This window comes from Sminthopsis crassicaudata, chromosome 6 (assembly GCF_048593235.1).
Source record: "Sminthopsis crassicaudata isolate SCR6 chromosome 6, ASM4859323v1, whole genome shotgun sequence".
Classification (NCBI taxonomy): Eukaryota; Metazoa; Chordata; class Mammalia; order Dasyuromorphia; family Dasyuridae; genus Sminthopsis; species Sminthopsis crassicaudata.
In genome coordinates, this window is record NC_133622.1 from 9,191,219 (window position 1) to 9,200,172 (window position 8,954).

Consider the following 8,954-nt stretch of genomic DNA (forward strand, 5'->3'; position numbering starts at 1 on the left):
ATGATGTTTTCCTTCAATTTAATTCAACAACCGCTTATAAAGCACCTACCATGTGCTCTTAGACACTGGTGACACAAGCAACCAAAACTGCAAAGTTATACAATAACAACAATAACTTTGTCAAGACAAACAACATGAAAGATTTAGGAATTATGGTCAACAGGATGACTAACCATGATCCCACAAGACCATAGATGGAGTAAGTGTGCAGTCACCTCCTGACAGAGATAAACATGGACAAGGCAGGATTATAAACAGTATAATTATAGTCAATTTATTATAATTATAAACATTATGATTATAATTAATTTATTATAATTATAAACATAGCTAACATGATATTGTTCTTTAAGGTTTGCAAAGTGCTTTACAAATATTAACTCATTTTATCCTCACAACAACTTAGGAAACAGGTGCAGATGAGAAAATTTTACAGATGAGAAAACAAACTGAGATTGAAAAAAAGAATGCACATGTGCACAAATGTTTGTGCAGCCCTTTTTGTAGTGGCAAGAAAGTAGAAACGGAGTGGCTGCCCATCAGCTGGGGAATGGCTGAACAAGTTAGGGTATATAACTTGGGATGGAAAATACATGCAGAGAGAATTATGGAGACATAATGCAGATCAAAGCATAGTATTTTTACCATTTTTGTTGTCGGTTGTTTTTTCTCTCTCATGTTTTCTCCCCCTTTTGGTCTGATTTTTCTTGCACAACATGGCAAGTATGGAAATGTTTAAAAGAATTGCACATATTTAACCTTTATCAAAATTCTTCCTGTCTTGGGGAGGGAGGAGGAGAGGACAGGAGGGAGAAAAATTTGAAACGTAAAGGTTTACAAAAATGAATCTTGAGGGGCAGCCAGGTGGCGCAGTGGATAGAGCACCAGCCTGGAATTCAGGAGGACCTGAGTTCAAATCTGATCTCAGACACTTAACACTTCCTAGCTGTGTGACCCTGGGCAAGTCACTTAACTCCAGCCTAAAAAAAAAAAAAAAATTAATCTTAAAACTATCCTTCCATATTTTTGAAAAAAAGAAACTACTTTTAAAAAATGTAAGGGATGAGGGTTTTGTTTTTTTTTTTAATCACAGAATTTCAAAGTTAGAAGGAGATTCAGACACACCTACTTTAATCCACACCTGAATGAGAATCTCTTGGCCACAGTGATCACCCAGAAACAATGAGGAATCCATTATGTAACAAGGCAGTCCAAACACTTTGGGATAGTGCCCCGTGTAAGGAAGCATTTCACTGACCTTTTAACAATATCTATTTTGAAATTGTATCACAAAATTGCACATTTGTATTTTTGATGTGCATAGATACCAACATTTTATATTTTACAGCAGAGGTTCTAAAACATTTCCTGTGTTATAGATACCCTGAGCAGTTTGATGGAGCCTTATTGAGCCCCTTCATGGAATAATGTATTTAAAAGTAAAAACTAAAATACTCAGGATTACATAGGAAACCAATTATATTGAAATGTTGTTTTCAAAATATTTTTGTAAAGAAAAAGAAATTACACAGATCCCATGTTAACAACCTCTGTTTTCAAGGCACAAATATTGCTAACAAAAACATTTTCTCCTGGAGCTTCCATTCACACAGCACAGAAGAGCAGGGCTTTACAGAATTACAAATTTAGAAGAGGCTGCAGAAGCCTCTACTGCTCTTTTCCCAGCTCATTGGAATCATTTCCATTTGTATCTCCAGGATTTTATTATTGTGACCTTATCCCTCTCAAGTTGATTTACTCTGTACAACTTAGGCCATTGGATCCTACACTAATATCCTCCCTGAATCCTTTTCGATTTGCTTTCCAAAATCCAGGTTGCATGTCTAAATTATGGCTGTCTTTTCCATCTTTTTTTATTACAAATTCTGTGATGGAATATCACTGACTCATAAGCTCCTGTCATTTCTACTTTAGTAACTAGTTTTTCTTTGTTGTTTAGAATCTAGTTCAAAAAAATCTCATTCCCTTTGTTGTTTCCTTTTCCTTTTGAAGGATTATCAGTAAGGTGAGTCACAATTTTTTTGGTTGATCTGCCTTTGGCTGAGAGAGAATTCAAACAAGATTAGTGGGCAACACGTTGTAGTAGGAAATAAAAATTTGGAATCAGAAGACCTAAGTTCACTCCTCCCTGGATGAGCTGGGTAAGACATCTCTCTTGCTGGAACCATTTTCTCAACTGTAACATGAGGTCATAACATAGGTTATCTCAAAAGTTCTTTTCCAGATCTTAATCTAGTTAGCTTATATCTGGATAATTGAACTATCTCATGACCACGATATCACTAGCTTTGACAAGCATTTAAATATTAAAGGCTTTGAAAGAGTTCTAATATAAATCACATATCTTTTCTAATGAAGATAGAGGTTTATCACCACTAAATTAGTCACTAGGAGAACATGGGAAATCACAAGCAAAGGAAAATACAAAATGTCTCAATTCTATCCCATTCATTTCTGTGATCGGTATGGCAGAAAGGGACAGGGAGAAAAATGAGTTTTTAGACTCCCTATAAATATTAACTAAAGGTAAAGTCATCCAATGATCAGTGAGTTGGCATATGATGACAGGAAATAAATTAGATTGATATTGAAATTCTCTCTATAATTGAAACCAGAAGGTAAAGGGAAGAGGGAAACAAAATGAAAGGGTGGTTCACAGATATTCCTCAGAAAAGCAAATAAAGGGAATTAGCAAGATTGGTTTTATCATGGGTCAAAGGCAACCAGGAACATCATGGCAATGGACTTTTGGTCACTTTCTATTGTTTTTTTAAAGCTGTTTATTTTTAAAACATATGCATAAATCGTTTTTAACATTCACCTTTGCAAACCCTTGTTTTTCCATTTTTTTCTCCCCCACCTAGATGGGAGAAATGTAATGAGATCTAATGTAATGTTAAGCATACGCAATTCTTCTATATGTATTTCCACAAATATAGAGCTGCTCAAGAAAAATAAGATCAAAAAGGAAAAATCAGAAAACAAAATGCAAGCAAATAACAAAAAAGGTGAAAACACTATGTTGTGGTCCACATTCAGTTCCCACAATCCTCTCTGGTTGCAGATAGCTCTCTCCATCACAAGATCATTGGAATTGGCCTGAATAATCTCATTGTTGAAGAGAGCCATGTCTGTCAGAACTGATTATCATAGAATATTGATGTTGCCATGTACAATCATCTGGTTCTGCTCACTTCTCTCAGCATCAGTTCCTGTAAGTCTCTCCAGGCCTTTCTGAAATCATCCTGCTGGTCGTTTCTTACAGAACAATAATATTCCATAACATTCACATCCCATAACTTATTCAACCATTCTCCAATTGATGGGCATCCACTCAGTGTCCAGTTTGTGGCCACTAAAAAAGAGCTGCCACAAACATTTTTGCACATGTGGATTTCTTTCCCTCCTTTAAGTTTGCTTTCGGATATAAGCCCAGAAGAAATACTGCTGAATCTAAGGATATGCACCAATTTGATCATAGTTAGCCCTTTGAGCATAGTTCCAATTGCTCTCCAGAATGGCTGGATTCTTTCACAACTCCACCAACAATGTATCAATGTCCCAGTTTTCCCACATCCAATGTTTGTCATTATCTTTTCCTGTCATCTTAACCAATCTGACAGGTGTGTAGTGGGACCTTAGAGTTGTCTTAATTTGCATTTCTCTGACCAGTAGGGTCACTATCTGCTGTAGTCCTCCTGATGAGCTAGTTGTTGGGAAGAAGTCCATTGTGCTACATTAGGAATAAGAAATGGCATTAAATAAAATAAATATGGAGAAAAGTCAGGCCAAATATACACAGAGGCAACACCATTTTGAGGCCATTGAGAGAATATTATTTATTCCTGACATTTAAAGAAATGATACTAATCCTTAGAAAAATCATAGACTTTGCTACTAGTCTCCCTTCCCCTCGGAAAAAGTGAGATTGAGAACATGTCAATTAGCAAGTATTTATTGAGCAAATTTCAGACGCTGTAGAGATGCAGGGAATACAAATAGTGAAGCAGCCCTGCTTTTCCTTTTTTTTTGAAAGAATCTGATGAGTTCACAATTATCAGGGGAAATCTGGGAGTGACATATTGAATGACTGATGTGGGACAAGATACTCGAAGAGCCAAGGAAGTTTCAGGACACACACACACACACACACACACACACACACACACATGCTAGATCAGACTGGTGAGGAAATGGATCTGAGGCAGTTTGAGTTAACTTAGCCCCAAGTGGATTGATCTGGGACTTAGTTATGGTTACAAAGTCACCTCTAAGACTCTGTCAGGGATTTCTTGAGACCTCAGGGAACTCCCTTGTTCAGTGCTTTTAACCTTCTGGCCGGCAGCTAGCTCTGAGCTCCAGACTTTTTTTAAGCACTTTGGAAGCTCTCGCTCTCTCTGTGTGTGTGTGTGTGTGTGTGTGTGTGTGTGTGTGTGTGTGTGTGTGTGTGTGTGTGTGTTTCTGTCTCTCTCTTTTCCTCTCTCTTCCTGTATCTTAATCTGTCTCTGTCTCTCTCTTTTTGTCTCTGTGTATATGTCTCTCTTTTCCTCTTTCTGTCTATCTCTCTGTCAAAGATAGATAGAAATAGATTCTGTCTCTGTCTCTGTCTGTCTCTCTGTTTCTCTGTCTCTCTCTGTGTGTCGCTACCTCTCACCTAAAGATCACTGTTAATATTGTTCATTCTGTCTGTCTCTTTGTGGGCATGTTCATGGGGTTTTCTTGGGAAAGATACTGGATTGGTTCATAGAAATATGTTTTTAGTAAAAGGTTGTTTTATTAGATCCTCAGAACCTTAGGATTCATCTGTTGCATGAGATAATGTATTACTTTTAGACAGTGACTAAATACAGGCTGAAGAGAAAAGACAAAGGAGGACCTAGAAGGTTCCATACTCAGGATCAGTAATGAAAATGAAATGTCCCTTAAAAAAATAAGAACTGACACTTCCATGTGGGGACATGATCGGAAATATATCTGAAATGACCTGAGTAAAGGGGAAAGTTAGCCCTTATCAGATTGTTAGCAATTGAAAACCTCGAAGAAAACAAAGGGAAGGAAAGGGACAATTTGTTCTTGGGAGTGAAAAACAATCTTGAATCTCTTCCTGAAGAGAAGGGGGTTGGATGACCTGAGGAGGAAGCAGCTGCTTGTCCTAAAAGGAAGGATAAAGTAGAGCCATCAGCTGTGGCCTGAGCTGCCTGACCAGGGGGAACAGCCATGCTATTGTTCTGCTCAGCGAGGTTCAGTTCCTCCTCTCCATTGCCTCAGGTTCAAGTGTGACTCCTCTACTTCCCACTGAAATCCCTTCCTGAGGGCGTTCTGGCTTCTGTGTCCAAACTGGTTACAAATGACTCCTTTTCACCTACTCTGTATTCAAACAAAACTGGCTTGCTCAGTGCCCCGTGTCCAGCACCTCCCTTCTCCCACCTGTCTGCTTTTGCACAAGTCCCACCCCACCCTGACAGTGGAAGGTTCTCACTCTTCATCTTGGCTTCTCAGAACTCCCAGCATCCCTAAAAGTGCAGTTTCCTTCCAGATTCCTTGCCTGATTCCTCCAGTTATTAACCCCCTCCACCAAGAACTGACCTTGTAAATATGAGTTCCTAGAGCTGTTCTAAACTCTGCTTTACCGCCGAGTTAACTAAAACCCAGGAATACCTAATGATTTGCCCATGGCTATATAATTTTTTTAAAAACTAGAATCAGGATTTAAACCCAGGTCTATGACTCCAGAAATAGTATTCTTTCGACTCTGCCACAATTCTCTATTTATCTCTAAATGAGTAACAACTCTCTCCCGTTTATATTTGTATTCCCACCCGCTCACCAAATGGCTAGCCTAGTAACTGGCAAATAAAAGGTATATAATAAATGCTTGTTGACTGCTTGTTGACTGCTTATTTCAGATCCCATTCTCCTCCCTCTCTGGTAGACAAAAAGGAAGCCAGACTTTAGTTTCCCTTCACTCTTTATCTGATTTAAAGCTGGGTCTGTGGGCACATTGATAGGAGGTGCGTTCCCTTGTCAAGGTATAGCCATCAGGGCCCTTGAGAGACCATTTAGAAAAGTCAAAAGGACACCAGTGACCATCCAATCCAAGCCCTAATTTTCAGAGGAAAACAACAAAACTTGTGCAAGGTTACAGAGCTGGCGAGCCTCGGGGGCAGGATTTGAACCTCGGTCCCATGTCCACAGCACCACAAGGCCTCCTTGACTCCAGCCTCTTTACAAGAGTGCTCACATCTGGTCATTTCAACATCATGGTTAAGAAATAAATCCCCAGATCAGTCATCAATCAGGGAAGGGCTCAACAAGTTGTGGGATGTGATGGGTCTGGAATACTATCGTATTATTAGAAAGAATGAGCAAGATTGTTTCAGAAAACCGATTATATGAATTCACGCAAAGTGAGCAGAACCAAGAGAACCTCGTAAAACCAATAAAGCCACGAAAAAGGATCCAAGCCAGTTCCAAAGCAGCCATGGTGAAAATGCCATCTACCTCCAGAGAGAGAACTGATATCTCAGAGCAGATTGAAGCATTTATTTTTATTTTCTCTACTTTTCTTGCTTTTGGGGGACTTGTTTCTCCAGCATTGCTAATATGCACAACTTCACATGTATAAATTAATAATATATAATATTACATATATATATTATATAATAATATGTAGATATATAAATAATATATATAATAAATAAATAAATATATTGTTTGCCTTCGTAATAAGTGGGGAACATAGGAGGAAGGGAGAGAATTTAGAACTCAAAATTGTTTTTCAAATAAATGTAAAAAAATTAAAAGAAAGAATTATATTCTTAGTTTGCAAAAGTAATTTCTGATAGATGTGAATATTTTTACTAAATTGGTGAGAAAGTTTCTAAAAGCCCACTTGCTTGTAAGTTCTCATGAGATCCCATTCTCTCCATTTTCCAAACAAAACTGTCTTTCTTGCTTATGGAAGGTTCATTCAGGTGAGGGTCCTATAACAATAACAAGAGCTAATACCTGCATAACACTTAGGCTTACTCAGCACACATTGTCCATTCCGAGCGTCCCAAGCAACACTTTAAGGTAATTTCCATATAAAGCAACAGTATCCATGGTAACACAGCTACTTGGGGTAAGAGGTTGAATTTGAATCCAGATTTTCCTGATTCCAAGTCCAGTGCCTGGTCATTGTGCTTTGCCCTCTTACTGACAAAAAAAAAAGTCCAAAGAGTAGCTAGCTGAGGAGAGAGCCAGTTTTATGCCCAAATCCCTTCTCAGAACCACTGGCTTTGTTAAGACACATTTCAGGCTTTTAAATAATTTATACAGTATTCATTCTGCAGAAAGAAAAAATAAAAAACCAAAAACACATTTATAAATCCCTCAATCTGGTCCACGAGTCAAGTAGATGTTCAAAAAGTTGAACTGAATTGAATGTATTCAACTGAAGACCCTGTAATTTACCCCCCACCTTTGTCATTCATTACTTCCCAATATCATCTCAACAATAATTCAATTCAACAAATATTCATCAAGGATTCATTATATGTAAGACATCATTTAGGTAGCGAATAAACAAACAACTAATTTAAGGAGACAAATTTGATCCCAATATGTCACCAAAACTTGTTGGGTGAAACCGGTGACTGAAGCAGGCTCTGGAAGGATATTAGCAGGAGGGGTTTTGGCAAATAGATGGCAGTACTGGCACAAAGGAGACCCAGTTTTTTGGGGCAGGGAGGAAGGTGATGCAGCTAATGCGTTAGCAAAAATTATTTTGGCAGATTTCCAAAGGATGGATCAGAAAAAGCAAAGACTTAAGGCAATCTCCATTAGGGGTTATTGTAATATTCTGGGTGGATTTACAGGTTATGTGACCTTAGACAAGGACCAAGCTCTCTGAACCTCCCTCTCCTTATCTGTAAAAATGGATCTAATGATGCATTTGTTGTTGGTGGTCCTTCATTCTCAAAGAAGACCATGAGATCCAGGAGGTGAAAGATCATAGCTTTTGAGTTAGTTCAAACTTAAAAGGTCATTATTTTATAAATAATTTTGTAAAGGTTAAGTGGCTTGCCCAAGGTCATATGTTGCATGTGGTACTAGTGAGATTTTAACGTAGGTCCTCTGAGTTTAAATTCATCAGTCTTTTACGCTGTATCATACTGTCGACTTCTGAGGGCTTCGTGAGGCTCAAATGAAAGAACAGAGGAGAAACAGCTTTACAACTCTAAAAATTTATAAAATCATAAGGAACTGTTAATAGGATGATTGCTGAATACCACCAAACACTCCCCAATTTTTTTCCAAAAGAACCAAACCACCATCTTATAGGACAGTTTTGGATGCATTCCTGCCTGGAATTGCAATACAACAAATATTCTAAGTTCCTATTATAGATAAGAAGATGGAGTAAATAGCCTTCAGTCTTCCCAATCTTACCCTAAACCCAGGACCCAGGGGAGACATTGTGCCCGCTCGGGAAAGATCAGCGATACTCAAAGATCCAAGGATCATTCAGCCCACTAATGTTCCCAAAGCCAAATACATTATCTTCCCCTCGGCAGGGTTCCTACAAATGTCTAAGGTTCTCCTCTACCAGCCACCCATGCTTTCTTGCTGTTATTGGGCCAAAGTTAGCACGAGCAGCCGAGCATCCGTCCATACTTTGTTGTGTCTCAGCTTCCCGGGGATATTGAGGGCACAATTATCTATAAACAAACAAATCGCCACCAATCTCCCTCCACTAAGGTACCAGATACCGAGTCCTTTCTCCAGCCAAACTGGCAAGCATTTGAATTCTGCCACAAAGAGCACAGCTCCGCCGGACTGGCCATATTCTTAAATGTGTAACGTCCAAAAGACTGGTGTGATACGGTGTCTGGGGAAGACAGCAAGGGTTTGGGGGTGCACCAAAACTCATGAAAGGCTCAGTGATGAAG